At 40.1% G+C, this 20,656-nt stretch overlaps 1 non-coding gene across 1 annotated transcript; it reads right to left on the reverse strand.

The window, feature by feature from the left end:
- Positions 1-16,045: 16,045 nt before the first annotated feature.
- Positions 16,046-16,152, reverse strand: LOC131250471 (small nucleolar RNA R71). The gene has a single exon (XR_009173396.1). It is a non-coding gene; the product is annotated as a small nucleolar RNA R71 (small nucleolar RNA).
- Between the last annotated feature and the right edge of the window lie 4,504 nt (positions 16,153-20,656).

Raw genomic sequence — 20,656 nt, forward strand, 5'->3', positions numbered from 1 at the left:
CATAGTCCCTCTCTCTTCCAATGGCTGCGGCCTTTCTCTCTCTCGATCTCTGGCTCTATATATCTCTCTAACCGCCAGGAATATCTCCTTTACATGGGAGAGAGGCAATGGTCGAAAATGGGGCTTGCTTTCTAAATCAGCGAAACGCGATGTTTTCAAAATCACCGATTTTGAGGGTTTCAGATTACCTCTGAATCCAACCTCCCAAACGAACCCAAATGCCTCCAAATACTCCCAAATGCCTCCGAATCCTTACTGCCAAATGACCTCTCATGCTTTCCAATGCATTTGAATTCAAAAAAGTGATTTTACTTACCTTTCAGGTATAACTTGTTTACCGCTTGAAAGATACAGACATCCAAACGAGCTCTTTCTATAATGTTTGCAGAAGATCCGGTCTCATAGTATATAGTTTCTAGATTTCAAGACTCTTCAAATCTCTTTATCTTGGTGGATGGATCCGGAGTCGGCATGCAATGCGCGGGAATCGCTAGAGCTGGCGTTCCAGATGTCAAACATCTTAGAAACAGGGCTGGATCGCCACACGCTTTCCATCCTAATCGCCCTCTGCAACCGAGGCTTCAATCCCGAAGCCCTTGCTGCTCTCGTCAAGGAGTTTCGTACGGATGCCCCACCACCACCACCATCATGCCACCATTCCCTTCATCATCATTATTCCTAGATTGGTATCTCTCTCTCTCTAGATGAGATTTCTCAGTGTATTTGGATGTAACCCCAAATCGCAATTCAGTTCGATCTCGGCAATGTTGTATTTTAAATTATTTTAAAATAATTTAGTGTTTCAAAATATCCTACGGATGTGTCTTTTCACTGAAAGGTTATATCCTTTCAATTTTTGTTTTGAAAAGTTGTGTCTTTTGAAGCCTAAGGGTCGCACCACTTAGGTTTAAACCCAATAGTCACAACCCTTTGTGAAAGGGTGTCTTCACAAAGTCTATAAATAGACCTTTGATTTTAAGTTTTGATATGCATTAGCAAAATCAGGTTTCCTCTTAAAAATGTATTCAAGTATTTTCTAATTCGGGTTAAGACTACAAGTGGTTCGAGCCCGTGTACAGTGAGTGCACCGCTGGGACCGGGTCATAGTCATTGTATCCTGGAGGTCGATTGCTCTGAAAACTTGTTGCACTTGGGACGCTGTCCAAGGAGAGCAAATTCGATTTCAAGCCGAGTGACTCACGTCACGCCTCGACTTATACAAATTGATAAGTTTTTTAACTTTCTTATTTTAATTTTATATAATTTAAATAGTTTTCCAAACTTTAATTTCCAACAATCTTGAAATCGAATTTTGGTTTGGAAAACTATTTAAGAATTACAATTGCATTTATTTGGTTGGAATAGCCCAAAATGAAACCACACCAACCCGATTTGTGGGCTATAACTCATATAATCTAGAGTTGTGATATCTCATATAATGGTCAAGATCTTATAGATACTTATTATGTAAGTTCTTTGGACCACATGTACAAAAGTGAACGTATGCACCGACTAAGTAGGATATACACTGATCTTAACATCCTTGTACAATAAAGATCAACCCATATAATCTGGAACCATCATATACCATCTAATAGTTAGGATCTTATACATATTTGGTATATATATATTTTTTGGACCACCTGTGCAAATCATCTAAAAGGCTTAAAGTTATGCACTGATGCTATAGCCTGTTGATTGTTTTTATGTTTATGTCATTGACAATGCCAGTCTATCACACACAACAAGATCAAGTCATATGTGGTGCCACACCAAGTAGGTATCCACTAATATTCACCATTTGTGTACAATAAGGATTGATCTGCGATGTATATAAAACTAGGATATCAGGGTGGGACACAAGTATTAGGAACTTTTTCAACCACCATACATGCATAAACAAAGGAGAGTCACTTTCACATAGAATCTTTAAAATATAAATGATGGGAACCATATGAACCAATGATGGACCTTAAATGGGAACAAAATCGCCAAATATGGAAAGACTTGAATGTCCCAATAATGAGATTTCTTGGACAATCTCATTAAATAAATAAATAGATGAAAATGACTCAAATCCAAAGGGGTGTAAAAAGAAAGAAAAAAATCTAACTAATCAAATATCCTCAGCATGTACAACTTTCATGTGAAATTACATTTGAAAGTTCTTTTCAGCCTGTAGTTTTTAACTCTTTTACAATATATTGTGATTTATGGTATCATAAATTTTGATATGTCTTGTTTATGGTGGGAATTGTTAGATGAATGTTTTGGATAATCATGTTGTGGTATGGAAGTTGTTGAATATGATTTACAAGATCTTAATTTGTGCAATTATCTGCTATTTTGATCACAACGTCTTTTGCCAATCCTATGATCCTCCAAAAGTTCTATACATGGCATGATCCAATGTTTGAGTCAAGTTGTGGCCAATATATTACATCTCCAATTATGAATTCATTTCAATCTCTAATAATAATGGTGGATGTGGTGCAAAGAGGACAATGGAAAGATGAAAAAGATATTTGTGGGTTTTTTTTTAAAAAAAAATATCGGTTAGAATCATCTATCCTAACTGCACATGGGTTTATTTTCTTGTGAGTTTGCTCTCGTAGGTAACATTTTACTACTTTAGCAGAGCACCGTCATTCATACACATGCAATCTATAATTCTATATGATATATGTCATTGGATAATCTAATCCGGGCCCAATTTTGATGATCAAAACTATTCAACTAATGTGCTAGACTATGTATAATGTATGTTACCAAAATATTCTTCCATTGGACAATCTTACATGTCCAACTTATGAACTGCAAGTGGATGGTTTACTATCTACTTTATGATATGAGATTTTGGGAGATATTTGATGGCGACCGATGGTGGGTAGCACAAGAGTGCATGGTTTGAATCGTGAAAAATGGGGCTTATTATATTATTGGTGCTAGAACAAATATAACATATCATCTTGATCAAGTGCATGTTAAGGAGTTGATTTTTATGTGATTGATGTGCATAGAATGAATAGTTAAATTAATGTTGATATTTAGAAAGGCACTAGAATACACAGTTACATACTAAGGTGTTACTGCACATGTTTGTAACATGAATAGTTTATTAGTGGGTTATTCTTTATATTTGTAGTGACCTAAAAATTAAGTTGTAACATGAACTAACCATTAGTATGAATAACCTTTATAATAATGAGTACACACAAGAAATAAATGAGTATACTATATTGAACTTAATCAAATCAATGACCAAGTCTATCAAACCATGGGCCCACTTATCACTGTGTATCTATAGATAAGGCACATTATTCCTTTTGTATCATTGTATGTATCATGTGGCCTTTAATCCATCTTATGTGGATTTATGATTGATATGTTCAAGTCTTGTATTCATGTGTTACATATACAAAATATATTGTTTCCATTATAATATGAAACATTAAACAATGTATGACTCTTGATACATAGACACTCAGATATTGTACATATGTAGAAAAGATCTCATTTATAAAGATTTTAAATTGTGGGGGTTATGTACTTAGATGCATTACAAGGGTCCAAAATTATAAATCCATATAAATATTATATTTGCCCATGTGGGATGATTGGGCTGGTGTATTTTTAAAATATTATATTTTGCATGCCCAATAGATTAAAGGTCTAGATCTTGCATATATATTACTTTTACGAATATTAAGTACTTGAAACTCATTAAATGAATTACTGTCTTTCTGGAGTTTCACTTACCATGAAGCAAATGGTGACTTGAGTTTCTCAAGTTGGCTAGTAGTAAATGTGCATTAATTCAATGTTAATTCCATCCGATCATGTGCCAATCTAAGATATGTGTTAGTCAATTCATATGATAGTTCCTACGAAAGATTTTTCTTAATAGATTTATCAGGTGGGCCATAGATATATCTATTAAGGATAAATCTGAAATTGTGGGGGTGCACTCGGATGCATAAACCACTTAACACATGGAATCCAACTTTAGTCAATATGTATTTGATAAAATTGAAGATTTGCACTAAGAAAAATATATGTTAAATGTTATGGATCAATATGCACATGTTTTACGTTGATGTGTATGTCTTTGAGACAAGGTGTCTAGAATTAAACATATTGAATGTTTTAATGATCAAATTGGTAGCCATCAAATGAATGGTAGAAAGAAAATTATTAGTGGTTTAAATTCAAAGATGATTGTTGGATCAATGAGATTTTTAGGCTATATTTTATCTCATTGGAGGCTAGATTTGGACATTTGAGATTGGTATTCATATAAGACTATAAGTTCATTGGATGAACTATGTTATTTTACCATCAACAAATGTATCTATTGGCCAAATTTATGCACTTATGGAGCCCATTGTTCAATCCATCGATCAAGATACTTGATAATGAACTTGAACATTTCTCCTCTATATTCAGTAGCCAAATATCCATTGATTGTATTGAATTTTAATCACTAATTGATAAATTGGCCAACCTTTCATGTGTTGAGGAATATATGATAACATAATAATGTTGCGATATGATTACATGAAAGTTATACTCTATTTTAGTTGTCATATGTCTATGCATGACAGATTACTCCAGTCTCTTTGTATTGCAGATATAATAAGGTCAATTGACTTTACCACCAGTTAGTTGAATGGTGGGCTAGTGAAGTTGCTTGAATTGTAAGAGTACATTCAAGGATAAGAAAGTTAGTTATATTCAGAGCCGGTGATACAACAACTATCATAATAAAAGTGATGCTCAGTATCTGTTACTTAATGGAGTCATAATTATTGACTCTGTAAGGTTGGAAATGAGTTTAGTATGCTTTGGCTTAAGATATGAATAATGAAAGAGACTGCAACTGACAGTCAAAGACTTAATTGAGGAGCAAAAGGAGGAATCAGCCTTGACAGAGGCTCATTTATGAGTAGCTAGTTGGTAAGGCAATAGCTTGCCAATACGATGATCCGTAGCTGATCTGAAAGGATGATTAACCACAATGAGACTAAGACATGACCAAACTTGTATGAGAAGAAAGCCTGATGGAACAATGACGGGTAGAGGTAAAAGGACTACGGGTCATAAATCCTCTGACCAAGTGACTATCTAAAAGATTAGTTAATGATACCTCGAAGGGAATGGGGCTGAGCCTAATATATGAGCTACTAGTGTTGGCAACCCAACCTATACGAGTAGAGATCCTATTAGATAGGTTCAATGGTAAACAACAAGACACGAGGTAGACGATTGCACTAATGTAAATGAGCCCCTTCTATGGTGTACAGTGCGAGTAGCAACGCAGAAGGATGAGTTTTTAGAACTCTTAATGAATTCATGGCCATATATTTGGTGGTGTATACAGTTGCTGCATACACTTGATGGAATTCACCTATATGGGTGTGGAGGTGGAGGCCGCTTCCTATGAGAATCTAGGCGAATTTCTAGAGCACTCATGAAATCCAGGTAATGGTGTATGGCCGAAACATACCGAACCGCAGAATTACTAGTAGCGGAAAAGTTGTGTGAGTGGCATGTACTTGCGATCTACATCAAAAGGAATCAGGTTCAAGACTATGGTGTCACCTGATTCCTGTAGACCTGTCATGTTTACTCTAATGTCGGTTCAAGTCTATGGTGACACCGGCACCATTGCACAACTCTTCCATCTTAACCCGAAATGTCAAAAATTTTGAAACATGTGGGGGATTGTTGTATTTTAAATTATTTTAAAATAATTTAGTATTTCAAAATATCCTATGGATGTGTCTTTTCACTGAAAGGTTATATCCTTTCAATTTTTGTTTTGAAAAGTTGTGTCTTTTGAAGCCTAAGGGTCGCACCACTTGGGTTTAAACCCAATAGTCACAACCCTTTGTGAAAGGGTGTCTTCACAAAGTCTATAAATAGACCTTTGATTTTAAGTTTTGATATGCATTAGCAAAATCAGGTTTCCTCTTAAAAATGTATTCAAGTATTTTCTAGTTCGAGTTAAGACTACAAGTGGTTCGAGCCCGTGCATAGTGAGTGCACCGCTGGGACCGGTTCATAGTCGTTGTATCCTGGAGGTCGATTGCTCTGGAAACCTGTTGCACTTGGGACGCTGTCCAAGGGGAGCAAATTCGATTTCAAGCCGAGTGACTCACGTCATGCCTCGACTTATACAAATTGATAAGTTTTTTAACTTTCTTATTTTAATTTTATATAATTTAAATAGTTTTCCAAACTTCAATTTCCAACAGGCAAAACGATCGATGTTACGTTTGGCGTAGAAAAGAAAAACCGTGGTGCTCTGCTGGATTCTGATTTTCGATCTTTTTCCACTAATAGGCTGTTGTTGGTTTTCCTTGAATTGGACGGAAAGGGAACCTCCTGCTGCCTGTTTGGATGCGCATGTTCATTGAGTTGTGAATTTTCATTGAATTAAGAGGATATTTGTGGAAATTAATGTATGTTTTCAAAGATTCCTAACAATAGCCCTTGAATTGCGACTGCATTCCTTCCCCAACATGACTGCAATTTAGGAAGTTTACTTTATGATGAGTTATATGATACACCTTTGCATAATCTAGATGGGTTTTCGATTTTGATGAATGGGGCCACCAGACCAGTGGTTTGTTGCTTCCCACCTTGCATGGACTATGACTTGAAGGTCTCTTTGGTAGTACAATATAAGCCTTTTGATTTGTGGCCTACAGTATTGAAAAGAATTGAAAGATAGAGGAGAAAACCCACAAACCCTGCTAGAAGCAAAAAAGAAAGGACCCACACCCCATAGGCCTCTACCATCCATTAACACATTTCAATTGTAGACATCTCAACACAAAAGGCTTCTTGCCTGGCAAGGGAATTTGCCTCAGTGTTCACCTCCCTAAGGATGGACCCAAACAAACTCGGATGGTCCTGACAAATATTTGAGTTTCTTCTAAAATATCTACAAGTCTCCATTGGTAATCCCGACCATTGGCCCAGGCGATCGCATTAGAAGAATCGCCTCCTATAGTCGCAAGTAAGAGGTTTAGACGAGTCACCAGCCTATCCACATTGAGAACGACAACCATTCCACTTTGTTTGAGTCAGGGATATTGACCAGGCCAAAAAATTTCGCCAAACATTTCCCATTGTATCCTGCACTAACCCACCAGCCCCTGCCAGCCTAGGATTTCTTGATGAAGTCCCAACCTACAGTAGATAGTTAAGAAGGAGGCCTGGGAGTTAGAAAAATAGAAGATGTTATGCAGGCTTCCCGAGTCAAGATGTGCTAGAACCTTATCGAAAGTATATCTCTATGGGCCTCTTTTTTGTCAGCAAAGTACTTCTGGAAGCTCATCTTTAACAAAAGAGTAACAGGCTCGACTTCCTCCCCAGTCTGGGGCGAACTTCTCAAATCCTTACCCAACACTCTTCGCCACACCAAATGGCTCATTGGAGAAGCAAAAATCAGCTTCTGGATTCATAACTGGTCCGGTTGTGGGCTCCTAGCAGGTGTCATAACATCCCCCGTCCCTCACACTCTCCTATCTGCTTCTATCAGAGACTTCAGCCCCATCTCAGGTCGCTGGAATTTCTCGGATATTTAAAGTTTCATCATTCCTTCCGCAATGCAATTTATCTCAACTTCTTCAGTGGCCTTGTCTAACCGTGCAGACAAGTTAATTTGGGACTTATCCTCGTCAGGAACATTCTCCCTCAAATCAGCTTGGAACGCTATCAGGGTCCATCAGCCAGAAATTCCATGGATTAAATGGATCTGGCATAAATTCCTACCGCCGAAAATTTCTATCTTTGCTTAGAAAACAGTCCACCACGCAATCCCTATTGATTCAGCAGTGCAGAGGTTCGGTGTCCACATTGTTTCGAGATGTGAATGCTGCAAGCAAGCTCACCCAAACCTCCCGCCACCTCCCTCCGCAGGTTTGCTTCATCCAAGCAACCACAATCTCTCTCCTCAGCGCCAAGATCTCAACCCATCCCACCTCCACCTGAGTAGTGACAGTCAGCAGCAGCAACTGCCAGGGACTATGCAAAATCCTCCATCATCTATGCCCCATCAAAATAGTGTCAATCTTCACTATCACCCAGCAGGGGCGGAACATTCCTCTCCTCCAGCAATGGTCCATCACAACATTGTCCACCATCAGCAGCAAAACATTCTTCATCTGGCAGCCCAACACGGTTATGCAGTGGAATCCATAGATCATCTTCTCAGTTAGGGAACTATTGCTTCAATCGTTTGGCAGCATTTCCACGTATTGTTTGGTATTTCCCAAATACCCGACCAAACCATTCTTCACCGCATCCGCCATTAGACATCAGCGACCAGCTCTCAACCTGCTCTTCCATCCTTATCGGTCTCCTCCCAAGTTTGGTCATTTGGGAAATATGGCTGCATAGAAATTCTGCTCGGTTTGAGGGCCACAAAATGTCAGAGAAATCCATCTTCTCTAAGGTGACCTCTTAGTTAAGAGAGATTGGATCATCTATTCAGGAGGAGGATACTCGGTCCACGGCTGCCAACGTTATTCTTCAGACCTTGAATATCAAATGCCCGGCCCTAATTGCATCAGGTGGTACCCAGTTTGTCAGATGGTCCAAGCCTCTAATAGGCTGGCTGAAAATGAACACTGATGCCTCGTCCAGAAACAACCCAGATGAAAGTGGAGGTGGAGGAGTTTGTAAAGACCACTATGGGAGACTGATCTTTGCCTTCTGCAGACAATACGGAATCGAAACTAATAAGGTGGCGGAAGCTTAGGCCATGCTTGATGACTTGTCCATCTGTTCCAAAATGGGCCTGACAAAAGTGATTGTCGAATCGGATTCCAATATTGTAGTTAATGCGGCAAGGGATCCTCAAGCGGCCTGTCCTTGGAGTATTTAGTATAGGATGGGGGAAATTCAAGCAAAGACGACTACTCTTAATCTCATCTTCACTCACATTTTTCGAGAAGGAAATGCAGTTGCAGATGAGCTAGCTCGAATGGCCAGTGAAGGTTGCCCAGACAGAATTTTCCAAACCATTTCTGACCTTCCATGTAGTGTCCGAGGACCGCTTGTCTTGGACAAATCAGGCCTAGGTTCTTTAAGGAGCTCAAGACCAGGAGATCTTGGTTTTTCTTTTCTTCGTCTGCACAGAGGTCCATCGGGATCCAATTAATTTTGTTTTTACTTTAATCTTTTAAGGGGCTACACGATAGGAAAGGTCCGCAGTCTTTTTGTTGGGACCCTCCCGAAATCCTATAAATTTCTCTGATCAATGACACTGATGTGGCATGAGTCCACTTTACCCAAAAAAAAAAGTAGATAGTTAAGAAGAGAAATACAACAATGACCCAAAGGGTCCTAATATTGGTCATTTGGATCTTCTAGCTAGTGCATTTAGGGGCATTTTCTATTTGGCGGGATTCAACATACTAATGATCCATATTACCCAACCATGGGCACCACTTGTCAGAATTGAAAACCCATCCATAATGCCGGCATAGTTTAGAGCAAAACTAGTTGACTCTCCCATTGAAATGAACCATCAACTTACATAAGACAAATCAGATACTCGCTATACTAGTACTTATTAACATCTTCTTGGTAAAGCCATCTACCCTACTATCACCATTTAGATATCACTTATGTGGTTATTGTTATGAGCCAACTTATGCATGCTTTTGTACTCATCACTAAGGTTGGGTATGGGTTGGGTTTGGGCCGGGCCCAACCTAACACTTGAAACCAAGGCCCGAGCCTACCCAATCTTGGCATGGGCTTAACATTGTAACATTGTAGGCACAAAATCGAGCTCGAAAAAAATTTGTTGAGCCCAAGCTCGGGTACGATGCGACTAGACCCAGCTTGAAAATTTGATAAAATCCTTATTTCCCGCTTAAATGTTCCTATCCATCCATTGATCTAGTGGGTCACACATGCACAAAGAAATAGACATTTTAGAGGCATCAAACCAACAGTCTAAGTCAGGGTGGGCTAGGATGGGCCGGACTGTGTTGGGCTAAAATGATTTGAGCCTAACTTAAAAATTGATTGGACTATTCATGTCAAGCTCAAGCCTAACACATAGACTAAGCTAGCTAGTGTGATGCAGGACAATTAACCACTTGCTTTAAAAGCTCGAACTATTAGAGTATGACAAATTTATCCATTTATCTCATAGCCTAGGCCCCACATCTCATGGATTAGGACCTCAGCCGAACCCCCCTTCGTGGGCCCCAAATCACATGGGCCGCCTACCCTGAGTGTGTCCTGGCATCCCACGGGCTACCCCACTCAAGTCCGGTGTGAAATACGCATTAATCACCCCCGGTGAGGAGTCTCGAACATGAGACTTCCCCCGAGGACCCCAAATCACATGGGTCGCCCACCCCGAGTGTGTCCCCGCATCCCACGTGCTACCCCACTCGAGCCCGGTGTGAAAATGCCCCTGTATTATAGTGGGCCCAAGCTCGGCCAAAGCCTAGTTAGGCGTGCTACCTGTTAGGATCTATGAAGCTTGATCATTAGAGGTGTACTGTTCATCTAGCCAATACTTTCTCTGAGCTCGCTGAGGGTCGTAGGGTGGCAGCGCCTCCTTTCTTGGGGGTTTGGGGATGTGCCCCCGGTCTGGAGGAAAATTTCGTAATTTCATAGGATTTTTTTTAATGTAAACCCTACTTTGTTTGGTGCATTGAGAGAGAGAGAGAGCCGTCATTGTATTGAGAGTTTCTTCTTCATTTTTTTCCCTTTGAGCATAGTGGATTGGAGTGAATCCGTAGATATATTGAAAGGGAATCACGTAAATCTCCATGTTGTGGTCTGCCTCTTTTTTCTGCTTTCTATTTATTTTGAAATTGCTGTGTGTGTAGTTAAGAGAAGATCTTTCTCCCAACAATTCGTATCAGAGCTCTTGGTTTGACTAGGAGCGCAATGTTTGAAGAAGGAAAGACAATGATTGAAAAGTTCGATGGTTCGAACTTCGGATTCTAGTAGATGCAGATAGAAGATTACCTATATCAAAAGGATCTCTATCTTCCTCTTAGAGGAAAATCGAAGAACCAAGTGAAGATGTCCGATAGCGACTTATAAGTACTCGATAGAAAGGCTTTGGGAATGATTCGACTTTCTCTAGCGAAATCTGTTGCGTTCAACATCTGGAAGGAGAAGACCACAGAGGATTTAATGGTAGTCCTATCAAGGATGTACGAAAAAACTCTCTACTTCCAATATGGTTCTTTTAATGAAGAACCTCTTCAATTTGAAGATGTTTGATGGTGGAAATGTGGTTGGGGCATCTTAATGAGTTGAATGCAGGCACAAGCCAGTTGGAGTTCATAGACCTTAATTTTGATGATGAAATTAGAGTTCTAATCTTATTGGTGTTACCAGATAGCTATGATATTTTTGTGGTAGCCGTGAGCAATTCTACCGGATTAGCAAAGTTAAAGTATGATGATGTTGTGAGCCTTGTTCTAAGTATGGAATCTTAGAGGAAAGCCTTGAGATCTTCAGGTGAAACATCGAGGATTGCTTTGAATACGTAAGAAAGTGGAAGAACACCAAACAGAGGAAACAGAAATCATGGTTGATTAACAAATCATCCAAGCCTTTATATGAAAAAGGTGATGGTTGCTGGAATTGCGGCAAAAAAAGGGCACATGAAGCGGGACTGTAAAGCTCTAAAGAAAAAACAAGAAAACAAGAACTAGGGGGGGTAAAGATTATGTAAACATCTTTAAAGAAAACATTTTTGATGCCCTAATTTTATCTTTGGATATTCATAATGAATCTTGGGTAATAGATCTTGGTATCTCGTTTCATGTTACTTCAAGTAGGGATATTTTTCATAGTTATGTGCAAGGTAATCTCAGGAAAGTCTACATGGTAGATGATGAACCTTGTTGTATTGTGGGAAATAAACTAGTCGAATGGGACAATGCTAAAGGTAAAAGATGTCAGGCATGTTCTAGATCTGAAAAAGAATTTGATTTCGGTTGGTTGACTTGCATATTCTGGACACATGATGAAATTCACTAGTGATTCGTGGAAGATCACGAAGGGGGTTATGGTAATTGTTCGGGTTAAAAAGGAAGATGCTCTTGACTTTCACCTTACAATTGGCTGTAAAACTCTCATGGTAACAGCAAAAGAACAAAGGAAGCGAGGAAAAGAACTCCCAATCATTTTGATCCAATCTGAGCAACCATATATAAATCATTGTTAATGCTGTGACAAGACAAACCTATCAAACAGATAATGAATGAAGGGAAGAGGGAAAAAAAGTGAGCCTAATGTTGAGGGTCAAATATTGCATATTAGACCCCATTGATTGCATGGATTTACGATTATGATATTGCTTAACGGCCTGAATTAATCGTGTTTGTAATGTAGGGTGTGTTTAAGAGCCTGGACTGAAAAAGGGTGGTAAATGCATGGATTTGACGCTCCAGAATCACCAAGGCAATGGACGGGACTCCAGGGGACCAAGATCAATACCAGAAACCCAAGAAAACCAAGAAACTGAAACTCAAGTGGCTTGGAAGACGTCCAGAAAGGAAGATCACAGGCTTCCCTCCATTCTTTCAACTCAAAACTTCATACATGGCCTGAGGACCATAAACAAACCGTACACGTCGAATCTCAGCTCCCGGATCCCTGTGGAAGTGGCTCAATAGACACTTCAGCCACTAAAATCGTGATTTGGGGCCCACTTGCTATCTGGATGTGCCTCAACTTTGCTCCCCATGATTAAAAGGATATGAGAAAAGAGATGAACGAAACGGATCTCGCATATACATCCAAGTAGACCCACCTTGAGTGGCGTGCACATCCAGCGCACGCACACTCGCTGTGCACCGGAAGAGCTGGACCAGTCAGCAGGCGCTGACCCGATCCATCTCCTACACAGAGACAGCGCACAACCGCTGTCCGTCTGTTTTTGGCTTGTGGGCCCCACCCATTTTTCATGTTGATGATCCAAACCGTCCAAGTACTTCAGGGGGTGGCCACGACCCTTACCTACATGATATTTCGAGACCATGCAAGATTTTGCAACATCCTACCTATTAAACGTCAGATGGATGGCGAAGTAAGCAAGCTTGTGGACCACACCGATTTTCTCCAAAAAATACTCCTTCCCAGAGGGTTTTTCGTCCTGAACCTAGTGGACGGAATGGATTTCTCAAAATACATCACTGTGGGGCCCACCGACCATCACAGCGCATTCACGTGGGCTCTGTTTCGTAGCAGAGCCTGCAGTTGATCTCAGTGGGCCACCATCAGGGCCCATCAGCCTAATCGGGACCATCCACCAGAAGCCCTCACTTTCTATCATCCAATCCTAGGTGACGGAATCCCGGAAGACAACTAATATCGGATTTCAGCCGAAAAACGGAAGATAGACGGTGCAACAAAGAAATCCGTGGGCCACACCAAGTTTAATCCGAAACCAGCCATTCCCTCCTGGTTTTTCATTCTTCATTCAATGGACGGAGTGGATTTTCGACTCAGCCTCAATAAATGGGCCATCGCATGTAGTAGAGTCGACTTGCGGCGACTCTGTTCCGCAACAGGAAGTTGCGGTCGACTCTGGTGGGCCACCATCATCAAACCTCATGATGATCCAAGCCATTCGGATGGAGTAGGAGCGAAAACTGACCATGTAAGGGAGTTTACTCGAAGACATCCGCGGTGAACATCATCGATCACGTCTTTCTTCCGGTTGCGAAAATCTTTACTGCGTAAGCTCTTTCTGCGTAAACGGATGGGTTTCCGTTTCTAAAACAACAACCTCTCTCCACCGTCCCTAGCAAGGGATAAAAGGGAAGAAAAGAGAGAGCTCAGGGGAAAAAGAGGAGGAATCGGAGAAGGGCAGCCTTGGAGGACGGACGGTCAGTGGAACGTGAGAGAGAGAGAAAGAGGCAGTCGTGGGTTTTTTTTCTTTTCCTTTATATTTCTTTTATTTTTTTTATTTGCTTTGTTAAAGGTTCAGCCCATTCATGTGTGGCTAAACCTCTTAGCTAGGGCTAAGAGGTGAAGCCTGTAGCGATTTCATGGGAGATACTATTTCATGCTTTTAATTTAAATTCATGAACTGAATTTGATTTGTGTTGATTATTAAAGGAATGTTTTTCTTAGTCTTTAATGGTCTGTTGTGACTGAAATTACAATGGGTCTGTAATGGCTTTGAATATTTCTTTTTTCCTTTTTTGATGTTTATGATGTCAGGAAGCCCTGTTGTTCACCATCGTCTCCTGGGCATGGTTGGATGATGGTACCCTTCCTAACTTTCATGTACTGTTGACTGGTTGGTAATTAGTTTAATCTTGTTGTTTGCTTTATCTCCTGGGCATGGTTAGATGATGGAATCCATTCTAATTCATATACCTTTCATCTCTTGAAAACCAGATCAAGTAAGTTCAGCTTAAATTCCATAATTCTTGATGCAGGCATAAGATCTCTCTGATCTCTAAAAGTGGATCCTCTGAATCCCTAGTTTTCTTACCTCTGATTTCTCTTTAGTTTTAGATAATTTATTTCACAATTATTCTTAAAATTCTATTTGATTGAGACTACATCTTTTGCTAGTTCTAGATCTAGTTAGTTCCAGATCATGTACAAGTTTCAGTCCCTGTGGATTCGATCTCGGTCTTACCGAGTTTATTACTACATCACAACCCTATACTTGGGGAGTGAACAAGTTTTTGGCACCGTTGCCGGGGACTAACGGTTGCGATTCTCTGAAATTAATTAGGTTTAGAATTAGTTTAATATTAGAATTTGACTAACTTTAGTTTTAGGTTTTTTGATTTCTAGAACTAACTTGTTTCCATGTTTTGTAGGATCCTGATATAAGTTCCTAAATTGGTAATTCCTTCCTAATTTCTCTACTTTTTCCACTTTTAAAATTAGGGTTTAAATTTTAGAAATCTTCTAATTCTAGTATTTTCCTATTTGTAGGAAATAGTTTATTTTTGAAAATTTTCCTCTTTTGTTTTTAGAAACTAGGTTAGTTATTTCCCTTTTTAGGAATTAACTTTCTATTTTTATTTTTAGTAACTTTCTAATTTTAACTCTTTTAGAATCTAATTTTGTTTCCTAATTTATTTTTAGAATTTTTGTTTAGAAACTAACCTTCCTATTTTGTAGGCCTTTAAGATAGAAATTTCTAATTCGGTAAGCTCCTTCCCTACTTTCTATTTTTCAATTCTCTTTTAGTAATTTACTTTCTACTTTAGGACTTTCCTAAATTATTTTAAAAATTTCCACTTTCTTTTAGGAATTCCTTCTTTTAGAAATCAGTTACTGCTATCTTTCTTTTAAAGGATCGTTCTTCTCTTTTTAGAATCTAACTTATTTTGTTTTATTTTGCAGGTTTTTAACTTAGGGACTCCAATTTGGTAATTTCTTTCCAACTCTCTCTTTCTTTCTAGATTTTCTTTCCCTTTCTTAGGATTAGGTTTTGAATTTAACTGAGGGCTGTGAGTGTTTCATGCCCAAGTGGGCCCGTGACAACACTCGACGTCTCTTGACTGAAGGAGGATTGGTTGAGGGGTTGACTATCCATCGCAGGACTAGACACCACTCAAAATTCTCTGAGTTAATTGAAGTTATGGCTGAAGACCAACCTCCTCTACTTCCACCCAGGGTGGAGGATACCCAAGATGAGAACGAGGTGCATCAGGCACCCCCGCCTCGTACTTTACGAGATTATCTACAACCGACGGGAGTGTGTACGCCCTCATGCATGATTTTTCCTGAAAACACAGGATAAATGGACATCAAGCCAGGAGTTATCCAACTCCTTCCCAAATTCCATGGACTTGAATCAGAAAGTCCATATTTACATTTGAAAGAGTTCGATGAGATTATAGCTACATTATGTTTTCCTAATGTATCTGAGGATACAATCAGGCTGAAACTCTTTCCTTTTTCCTTAAAAGAGAAGGCTAAGACGTGGTTACATTCACTACGTCCTAGATCCATTGGCACATGGAACGACATGTAGAGGGAATTCATAAAAAAATTCTTCCCACATCATAAAACGATTACCCTCAGAAAAGAAATCATGAACTTTGCCCAAAAGGAAGATGAAACATTCTTCCAGTGTTGGGAAAGGTTCAAAGATTTGGTCAGTTCATGCCCACAACACGGATTTGAAACGTGGCGCATTACAAATTTCTTCTACGATGGACTGACATCTTCCATGCGCCAAATGGTCGAGACAATGTGTAAAGGAGAGTTCATTAATAAAGATGTTGACAAGGTATGGGATTACCTCGATAGTCTTGCTTAAAAAACACAATCATGGGATTATTACCCGAAGTCGAACACCACATCTAGGCCGACTCAATTAAAGGAGAAAGGTGGATTATATCTCTTGAAAGAAGAAGATGATCTCAAGTGTAAAGTGACTACGCTTATAAGGAAAGTTGAGGCCACGGAAGGAAAGAAGGATAAGGTCAATGAAATTGTTTGCGGCATCTGTGATTGCAACATTCACACAACTGAAAACTGTCCTACAATACCTACCTTTCGAGGAGTGTTGAATGAACAAGCCAATGCCGTAAACAACTATCAAAGACCTTTTACTGGACCTAACTCCAATACGTACAATCCTGGTTGGAAAAATCATCCAAACTTTAGTTGGAGGAATGGACAAACGGCTACTCCTAAAGGTTTCTTCAATCAAAATCTAAATCAAGTGAAACCTCAAGAGGAACCGGTTCAAAATTCCATACAAGAGATGGCTCAGGCAATGCGGGGAATTACAGATTTTATGCAAAAAATAGATTCTCGTATGACAGTTATAGAAAATGGGATGCTTCCTATACAACCTCTCCTCAATCCTAAATCGCAGTATAAGATTAGTGATCCCAGCTCTTCAAATCAAATGGGGCACATTAAATCCATCACCACTCTTAGGAGTGGAAAGATCATTGATAAAACTCTTTCGGTTAGGCCCGAAAAACCTCAGGAACCAGAAGAGGACAACAATGATGGATCTAGTGATGCCCCACAAAAATTAGAACCGGAACTTCTAGAGAAGCCAGTTGCTCCGTTCCCCCAACGGTTGGTTTCACCAAATCCTCTCTCTAACTCTCAGGATATCCTAGAGGTGTTGAAACAAGTGAAAGTCAACATTCCTCTACTTGATGTCGTGAAACAGATTTCTTCATATGCCAAATTTCTGAAAGACTTATACACGACCAAAAGACAACAAAGTATTCAAAAGAAAATTTTCTTGACTGAGAAAGTGAGTGTCATCCTAAAGCAAGACGTGCCACAGAAATTCAAAGATCCCGGTAGCCCAATCATATCATGTGTAATCGGGAACCATCGAATTGATCACGCACTTCTTGACTTAGGAGCAAGCGTCAATCTGATTCCCTGCTCGGTATACAAACAGTTAAGTTTGGGTGAATTAAAACCCACCCTAACCACACTACAACTTGTTTATCGCTCTATTCGTGTACCAAGAGGGATAATTGAGGATGTGTTGGTCCAAGTTGATAGATTTTACTACCCTGTAGATTTTATCATCCTGGACACCGAACCCATCAATAACATAAGCACTCAGATCCCCGTCATTCTTGGCCGCCCATTCTTTGTCACTTCAAATGCAATTATCAATTGCAGGAATGGTGTCATGACTATGTCTTTTGGGAATATGACATTGGAGTCAAACATCTTTTTCAATAACGGCAGAAACTTAGAGGATGATGACGATATCCACGACATTAACATGATTGACTCTTTCATGGAAGATACGACACCTTTAACCTTATCCTCTGACTCTCTAGAGACGTGTCTGGCCCACTCCCATGATTTTGATGATGACATGATTAGGGAGACGTGTGCCTTGCTTGATACTACACCGGTACTTGAAGTTAACCGGTGGAGGCCATAATTTGAAGAATTGTCACAAACCGATGTAATGCCTCTACCGTCTAACCTCAAGCCGCCGAAGCTTGACCTAAAACCTTTGCCCTCTGATTTGAAATATGCCTATTTAGGTCAAGATGAGACATACCCGGTGGTGATCTCTGCCCACCTGGAGAAAGAACAGGAGAGTATACTCATATCTACTCTTATTGAGCATAAAAGAGCCCTGGGATGGACGATAGCGGACCTCAAGGGAATCGATCCCTTGATTTGTACTCACCACATATATCTTGAGGATAATGCAAAAACCGCTCGGCAACCACAACGTATACTAAATCCAAACATGAAGGAAGTGGTTAAGGCCGAGGTTCTTAAACTATTGGACGTGGGTATCATATACCCTATATCTGATAGTCAGTGGGTGAGTCCAACTCAAGTGGTCCCTAAGAAGTCCGGAATCACCATCGTAGCCAATGCTAATAATGAACTCGTGCCAACTAGAGTCACTACTGGTTGGAGAATGTGCATTGACTACAGGAAGTTAAATACCGTCACGAGGAAAGATTACTTTCCTTTACCATTCATTGATCAGATCCTGGAAAGGTTAGCTGGTCATTCCTATTATAGTTTCCTTGACGGGTATTCGGGCTACAACTAGATAGAGATAGGCCCTGAAGACTAGGAAAAGACCACATTCACATGTCCCTACGGCACCTTTGCCTACCGAAGGATGCCATTCAGACTATGTAATACCCTTGCCACCTTTCAGCGATGTATGCTTAGTATCTTTTCTGATATGGTGGGGCAATATCTAGAGGTCTTCATGGACGACTTCTCTGTTTACGGTCCATCTTTCAGCAAGTGCTTGGAAAGTCTTAAATGTATGCTGAAAAGATGTGAAGAAAAGAACTTGGTACTTAATTGGAAGAAGTGTCATTTCATGGTTCGGAAGGGAATTGTCCTTGGGCATATCATCTCGTCCAATGGAATCGAGGTAGATAAGGCAAAAATCGATCTTATCTCTAACTTACCTCCACCCAAGAACATCAGAGACGTGCGATCCTTCTTAGGACACGCAGGATTTTACAGGCGATTCATAAAGGACTTTAGTCTCCTCTCTCGTCCTTTTTGTAATCTTCTTCAAAAGGATGCTCCGTACGAGTGGACTGAGAAATGCCAGGAAGCTTTCACCAAGCTTAAGGGCACGTTAACCACTACACCTATCATGCAGCCACCCGACTGGAGCCTTCCTTTTGAGCTTATGTGCGACGCTTCTGATTATGCTCTTGGAGCGGTTCTAGGCTAGAGAAAGGATAAGAGACCCTACGTCATCCATTACGCGAGTAGGACTCTAAATCCTGCCCAAGTGAACTACTCGACTACGGAAAAGGAACTCTTAGCCGTAGTGTTCGCCTTGGACAAATTTAGGTCCTACCTGATCGGATCCAAGATCATTATCTATACAGATCATGCGGCACTGAAGCATCTTCTTTCTAAGAATGATTCTAAGCCCCGCCTGATACGATGGATTCTTCTACTCCAAGAATTTGATTTGGAAATTAAAGATAAAAAGGGAGTAGAAAACGTTGTGGCCGATCACCTTTCTCGCCTTAATACCTCTGATCCTCTTGAGACGACCCATATCAACGACATGTTCCCTGATGAACAACTGTTCAGAGTCTCTCATTCACCTTGGTTCGCTGATATTGCTAATTATCTTGCTACAGGTGTCACACCGACACAATGGACTACGCAAGATAAGAAGAAATTCTTCACCGAGGTGCGTAACTTTTTCTGAGATGACCCTTATTTATTTAAATATTGCTCATACCAAATTCTAAGGAGATGTGTACCAGACAATGAGCATCAGAGCGTCATCTCCTTCTGTCACTCACAGGCCTGTGGTGGTCACTTTTCTGCTAAAAAGACCACGGCCAAGATTCTGCAGTGTGGCTTTTACTGGCCCACTATATTTAGGGACACTCATGAGTTTTGCAAAGCTTGTGAGCATTGTCAGAAATTGGGAGCATTGTCCCGTCGAAATATGATGCCTTTGAATCTCATCCTTATCATTGAAGCATTTGATTGCTGGGGCATCGATTTCATGGGACCATTCCCCCAATCATTTAGAAATCTGTATATTTTGCTCACTGTGGATTATGTCACTAAATGGGTCGAAGCGATTCCATGTCGAACTAATGACCATCGCACGGTCATTAAATTCCTAAAAGAAAACATCCTTTCTCGATTCGAAACGCCTCGAGCCATCATTAGTGATGAGGGCTCACACTTTTGTAATAAACCATTTGAGAGCTTAATGAAGAAATACGGTATCTCTCATAAGGTGAGCACCCCGTACCACCCACAGACAAGTGGGCAAGCTGAGATTTCTAATAGGAAAATTAAACACATTTTGGAGAAAATGGTTAACCCTGATCGTAAGGATTGGTCAATCCAATTGACCGATGCCTTATGGGCATACCGTACTGCCTTTAAAACCCCTATTGGAATGTCTCCCTTTAGACTTGTCTATGGGAAAGCTTGCCACTTGCCTGTGGAGCTGGAACATAGAGCTTACTGGGCGATCAAAAATCTTAATTTCAATCTGGACAATGTTGGCTCGCTACGCAAACTTCAACTGAATGAACTTGAGGAAATCCGGAATGATGCGTAGGATAATTCGAGAATTTACAAGGACAAGATGATAGCATTTCATGACCAACACATATTGCGAAAATCATTCACACTTGGTCAGAAGGTCCTTTTGTACAATTCT

The sequence above is a fragment of the Magnolia sinica genome, chromosome 6 (genome assembly GCF_029962835.1).
Source record: "Magnolia sinica isolate HGM2019 chromosome 6, MsV1, whole genome shotgun sequence".
Classification (NCBI taxonomy): domain Eukaryota; kingdom Viridiplantae; phylum Streptophyta; class Magnoliopsida; order Magnoliales; family Magnoliaceae; genus Magnolia; species Magnolia sinica.